Consider the following 6847-nt stretch of genomic DNA (forward strand, 5'->3'; position numbering starts at 1 on the left):
AGAACGGGGATTCATGGGAGGGTGTCCGAAGGAAGACCAAAATCTTTAGGGCCGGTATCGTCATGGTGGCAGAGATGAGGACAAGAACACCGTGGTCTGAAACAGAGTAGCTTAGCTAATAGTTCTAAATCACGCTGTCGTGAAAGAAACACTGACTGAGCTTTGAACTCACGTGAATGCCGTCACCCAATCCCTCGAGATTTTGATTTCAACATTCTGGGCCGGGGTGTGGGTAACGGGAGATGTTTTAAAGCTCTGCTGGTACGCACCTAGGAATCAGAAGGACTGTGGATCTATAGGATGTTCATAAGCCATATAGAAGGATCCCGTGTGTGTGTCACTCATTTTGTGGACAAGCTGAGTATCAGCCCCTGATGGAGTTGACACTCCTCCCTCAATAGAGCCCAGAGAAAGAAGAGGACAAAGACACATGAATGAATTGGATGAATACTCCCTCTTCTGGATCCAAGTGTCTCACAATTCTTATACTATAGGATGCAGTAAGAAAGAAATGTTGACTCGAAACCCAGTGTAAGAACAACAATCCCTTCCCTGATTACCAGTAACGGAATTCAGGGCTCTTTTTCCTCCTCGTGCAATGAAAATCACAGTTGACTCCTCACTAAATGCGTTTCCCAGCCTCCTGACAGGTGCACTGCAGATGGAAAGGAAATGTTTTAATCAAACTTTCTCCTTATATAAAACCTCAGTAAAGAAGCTTAGGTCTCCCTCTGCCCTTTGCAGGCCCTCGTTTACATTAGTGTCAACACCGAGAGACTCTCCTCAGGGACAGTTTGGGAAACGTGCGAGGAGAACCTAGACGACTAAAAGGAAGGCTCTTCCATTTTCTCTGCAGAGTTCCGAGTGTCTCCACTGAGAATATTCCTAGACGTTCCCTCAGGTGTATCCTGGCGTGAGGTGCCCTGCAGGGGCTGTTGGGGTCCCTGAGCAAAAAGGGCTGAGGCCCTGGGTACACTCCCCGCTCGTTTCGTCATTCCCCTTGGAGTTTCTCCCTTTGGGGTTCTTTTCAGCCCCTCTGGGGCAGGATTTCTGTGCAAAGCCTTATTTCCGTCCAGCCAAGCGGCCAACAGCGTCTACTGCCTGCCTGCCCACACCCCCAGATCGGAGGCTTTCGTCTCCCGACCCCCACACGGATGGGAAGGGCCCGAAGCCTGGGTTTCAGTTCCAGGGTGTCAGGCACAGGTCACACGGCTACAGGTGGTCCTTATCAGCCCCTTGGCCCACGGTTCCTCATCTGCACACGGCAGGAATGAACTGGGACATAGTCTGAGGCCCCTGTTGCATCTCACATCCTGGGGCTCGTTCCATAGCCTGGCCTCCCCCTTCAGAAGACCAGGGCAGGGTGAGAAGGGGTGTGTTTGTCTGCAGAGGGCCCCCTCCTTCCTTCGGCAGTCTGTTTCTGAACGTGTGTGTCGGGGGCTAAGCGCATCCCTCCGTGGGAGACATGAGAAAGCCATCACTTTGCTTCTGATGAAGGGGCTTCCAGGGTGAGGTGGCTGCTGAGGAAGGGATGGTCGGGACCTGGCAACAGCTCAGGGCAGCCTTGAGCTGGGATGCCACCAGGCGCCTGCTGTGGGGAGCACAGGGGTCCCTGCATCCTACAGTGTAGGCTGGATGCAATTGAGGGGGCTATTGCTTCAGACTTGTGGCTCTCACTCTCCTCCTCAGCCTGCCTGCAGACCCCCCTTCAGCTCCTTCTCTGCACGGGGGCTCGGCTCGCCCCTGGCCTCTGTCACCACGGAGCCATCCCTCCAGGCTCAGCCGTCAGCAGGACCTGAACAAGACTCACATTTGATTCCTCTGTCTCTCTCTCTCTCTCTCTCTGTCTCAGATACCAAGGTCTCCAGGAACTAAGAAAAGATACTCCTCATTTAAACGAAACCCCATCATAAAACCCCATCTTTCTACACCGACTGAAAAGAACTCTAAAGCAGCAAATCAAGCTAAAGCCCAAACAGAACATGCGAGGGATCCTTTGCTGAGAATCGACATCTCGATCACAAGCCACTCTCTGTGATTTTTACTCCAAAAGTCTGGTTTGATGAGAGGAATTCTCACTCTTCTGACTCCAGTCGTGATAAGTCACCGAGGCTACCAATGCCCAGACCACACGCCCTTGTGAGACACCTTCAGTCTGACTCCTCTCCATTCGATCCTGCGGCTAAGCGGAGGCCGGGTCAACGTGGCAATAGACCCCATGTCAAACTGGACATTCTGGGCCACCAGCTGGGCTGTGCCAGGAGCAGACAGCATTAACTATGCAGCGTTCTTGCTGAAGAGGCTCAGCCTGAATCTGAGCACGAGGTAGGGATCAGACACCTGCAGAATTTCGACCATCGAACAAGACATCGGGCCTGTCTTTCTTCAAACAGCCAGTGTCCACAGCACAAATAAGACGGCAAAAAGGAGAAGAGATATCTTGGGTTCCATAGGACTCAGAAGATTGTGCTATCATAAGTTTGTAGTCCTTTCGAACCCCAAACATCTCCTCACCTTTCTGTGGCTGTCTCTGGTGGTGGTGACACTTCCTTGTCTGTAGGGGACAGGCCAGATGTCTGGCTTGATGGTCTACATCCTGAAGGTGTCTGATCACTCCTGATTAAATTCAGGCTAACCTTTTTCCTGGGCGTTCCCTAGTGAATGCTGTGTGTGTCCCAGCCCCGCCCACCCACAGACCCAGAGCGTCCAGTCTGCCATCACCATCATTGTGAGAGCAGCACTGGTTGCCTTCTATGGGGGGGCCTATCAGATCGTTCATGGTCTTCTGTTTGGGTGTGACATCTGAGAATGTGCGAAGATGCTGTCTCTAAAGTCTGTCTCTACAATGTTACCATCTTTTAGTGATCCCTGCAGTGTGTCACAACCGTATCTGTTTGTATGTTGGAAAAACTCTAGTTGTATCATCCTTGTGTACGTGTATTTGCTGGCATTGTGCTGTGGAAAAGAACACTCCCTCCCCATTCTATATCATTAAAGTGTTTATTTTGACAATCACTGGGGACTGGTGAATTATGTTTCCTTCAGGGCTCCAATCCATCACCATCGTGATGTAAATGTTCTTGCTTCTCTTCTGGTATTTAATGCTGAGTCTCTGTATCTTTTAGGCTATATTTCTTTCCCCTACGGGCAAGGGTACATATGTGTGTCTGGATGTGCATTAAAATATATTGCCTTGCTTTGTATTTTTGGTCGGGATGTAGACTGTAAATTGGTTTTGTCTCCATGGGATATAAATTAGCTTCTTTTGGTGGTGGGAAAGGTGTATGCAGCATCAGAGGTTTTGCTCTTTTTCTCGAAAATCTATTAGTTCTAGGGGTGCCTGGGTGGCTCAGTCAGTTAAGCGACCACCTTTGGCTCAGTTAATGATCTTGCCATTCGTGATTCGAACCTCGATTCGAGGCGTCTACTGCCAGCACAGAGCCTACTTAGCACAAAGCCCACTTCATATCCTCTGTCCCCCTCCCTCTGGCCTTCCCCCATGCACGTTCTCATTCTCCCTCAAAAATAAACATTAAAAAATAAACAAAATTTATATCTGTGAGGGTGGGTCTTAGCATTGTCTCTTCCCCTCTGTCTCTCTGCATCTATGACTCCCTCTCTGCTCCTTCTCAATATCTTTTATTCATTCCCATTCTGTTTGATGCTTTCATTTCTATACTCAGTGTTTCCTATGATTTGGGACAAATGTTGCCCTTATGACACTTGTCGATCAGCCTCTTTATCAGAGAATTTCCTTTCTTCAGGGTTTTTCTGAAGAAAGGTTAATTTCTTGGTTTCTCATTTCTTATTTCTTGCCCATTTCTCTTTTAAGTTGTGTTTTTTTTTAAAGAAGAACTTTTTTTTTTGTTTTTAAATGTTTTACTTATTTTAGAGAGAGTACAGGTGGGGAAGGCCCAGGGAGAAGAAGAAGACAGAGGATCCAAAGCAGGCTCTGTGCTGACAGCTGCGAGCCCGATGTGGGGCTTGACCTCATGAACCATGATATCATGACCTCAGCCCAAGTCAGACACTCAACTGACTTAGCCAACCCAGGTGCCCCTTGAGTCGTGTGTTTCTTAAGTGACGGTTCATATTCTTCATATCTACAAATGCTTCGTTAGGTACGTTAAATTCAGGCCAGAATGTCATTCTTTATAGTTTTCCTGGGTTTTGTGATGGCTGTAAGCTGATATCTTTGACTGTTTCTGTTTCTGTTACCTTGGAATACATGTCTGCTATGCCACTTTCCCTTTCACGTGTCTGGGCTTTCTGGAAGGAGCAACAAAGTTCCCTGTAGGAACGAGTGAGCGCTTTGAGTGGCTTAGTGGACACCAGTGTCTGGATCTCTCTCTTTGGTGCAGTCATTCTAACAGATGTAAAGGTCTGAGGAGAGGCGGGGTGTGGCTTCTGCTCTTAGGATCCTGGCTTCTCCCAGTAGTACCTTTCACATCTACCAGTCGCTTCATCCTTTCTCTTCACCACAAGCCTCCACAGGATGCTACCTTCACCCAGGTCTGCCCCCTTGCAGTGGTGACTGTGCCTCCCCCAGAGCCCCTCCTCTGGCGCTCCACATCTTGCCACTTTCCTTCCAATCCCAGGAGCCCAAGCTGTCCTCAGCAGGCCTCAGGCACATTCTGAGCTGTCCCCACTCTCTTTCTGCCATCATTCACCTGGGTTCCCTCCTGAAAAGCCCTCCCTGCTGTCCTCTAAGTGCATGGGCTGTGCTGACCCCTCTGGGGCCTCTGGCTCCCACACCTGGCTCAATGCCAACCAGCTGGAGTCCACAGTATTCTCCGGCCCCTGGCTATTTAGGGGCCAGGTAATAAGTGGTGTTACTGACTCTCTAGGTTAATCCCTAAGCTTGGAAGTATGTGTCGAGAGATTCAGCTGCCCTTATCCTGGGAAGGCCTGTGTGATAAAGATCCTTCTTTCTCAGATGCATTTCCCAGTCTCATTGTTATTTTGAATGAAGGTCTAAGAATGTTCAAAATTATCACTCCTAATTTCCTCATGGCATTTTATTGCTCTTTTCTCAACTACCAGGCAGTATTAAATCTATGCTTACAATACTCATGCGCTTGCAGGAGAAAAGGGAAAACATTTTATCAAACTTCTGAAGTATTGCCCAATATAATTAGTTTGGCAGGTGGGGAAAAATCCCTGGATAAAAGATGAGTTTGGAATGTAGGTTGTGATTCAGCTGTTTCTCCAATGCTGGTCCCTGTGCAGGGAGGATGGGGCACGGCAGCACTCCTGCAGCTCTCCTGCGGCAATCACAGCCCACACACACTGTTCCCACGTTCCCACCAGAACCTGCACCGGGGACGGGCTGTGCATAATGGAGACACTGCCTTCATTCATCTCTGCCCATCCTCATAGCCTCTCATGGCCCATGCTTAATGCAAGGCCATGTCACACACATCACCCTCCTGAGACGCGTCTTAACCTGTCCCATCCCTGCCCCCATGGAAACCCAGACCTGGCTGTCAGTGTCTGACACGGAGCTCTGCAGGGTTACCAGGGTGCCAGGCAGCCAAGTGAAGAGCCACCATGGGACCCCTAGTGAGAACAGAAATCATCTGGGACCTCTCAGCCCTGATTGCTTTTCATGGAGCGTCTCCTGGAGACCTTGAGCTCCTGGAGGGGCTGGATGAGCCCTGGCTCTGCTCACACCACCAAGTGCACTGACAGGGTAGGAGCTGGCAGTCCTGCAGGGTCACAGGGGTCGTTGGGGCGTCTAGCAACTGTTCTCTTTGCATTTATAACTGTTTCAAATAATTTGGTACAAAAGCAAAGAGGAAAGGGTGAGCACCATCCCCATTTAGTCCCTGACAGGACCGAGTGGAGAGCAGAGGACAGAGCCTGAGCTGATGAGGGTCTGATGTCCCACTGCGCACTGGCCGGGGGTCTTGGGAAAGTGGAGTGACCTTTCTGAGTCTCAGCACTCTCCGCTCTCACAGGACATGCACACCTGTGGGGAGTGTCCCTGTGAGCACTGAATGGGTTCCCACACACAGCTTGCTGGTAAGCCCCTTGTGATCAAGTTTGTTTTCTGCAAATAAGGTGGAGAAAGAGTTCCATTAAGCAGATTCTTCTCCACAAATGCTCACTCATGTAGCACAGGACAGAAATATAAGCAGAGTAATAACAGGTAATTGTGAGAGAAGTCATTCAGGAGGGATTCAGTAGAGCCCTGGAAAAAATCACTGGGATTGCTTTCTTGAGCAAATAAATGTCCCTGATATGACAAGCCAATCATCACAATATCCTAAGACAGGTCTACACACCCAGAAAATGTATCCCTTTTCCCAGAGATCCTGGGGAAGGACCTGGCTGCTTCCTAGAGCATTGCTGCAATGTTCAGGCTTTTTGCATCTGAAATGCCGAAGGTTAATGGTTTTGAGGAATCAGCTGTTGAGATTAAACTGACGATTGGAATCTACACACCATCAAAGCAGAATAATCTTCAAAGCTGCAGAGAACCTGGGGCCGTTCATGGGGTCGGGAAGTTCCAGGGCCCTGCCTTGCTGCAGAGAAACATACAACTCATGATAGACGTAGTCCTGTCCTGGTTCTCAGCTGACTTGAGACAAGAAGAAAAGGAAGAGACAGACCAGGTAGAGACAGTGAACCTCGATTGTGACACTTCCTATGATATAGAAAAGGCTTCCAACAGCCTTGGGTGGCCATAGATATTCAGAAACATGGTTCAAGGATGGAAATCAGAGCCTGGCAAGAGAGATAAGAGATTAATTCAAATTTTGGGGGTCTGATAGCGACCTCCTGTGCCTGGGGTAGAGAGGTATAGGAGTCTGGCAGGACCACCTTGAGAGCAGCGATGGGCGGC

Source organism: Leopardus geoffroyi, chromosome C1, assembly GCF_018350155.1.
Source record: "Leopardus geoffroyi isolate Oge1 chromosome C1, O.geoffroyi_Oge1_pat1.0, whole genome shotgun sequence".
Classification (NCBI taxonomy): Eukaryota; Metazoa; Chordata; class Mammalia; order Carnivora; family Felidae; genus Leopardus; species Leopardus geoffroyi.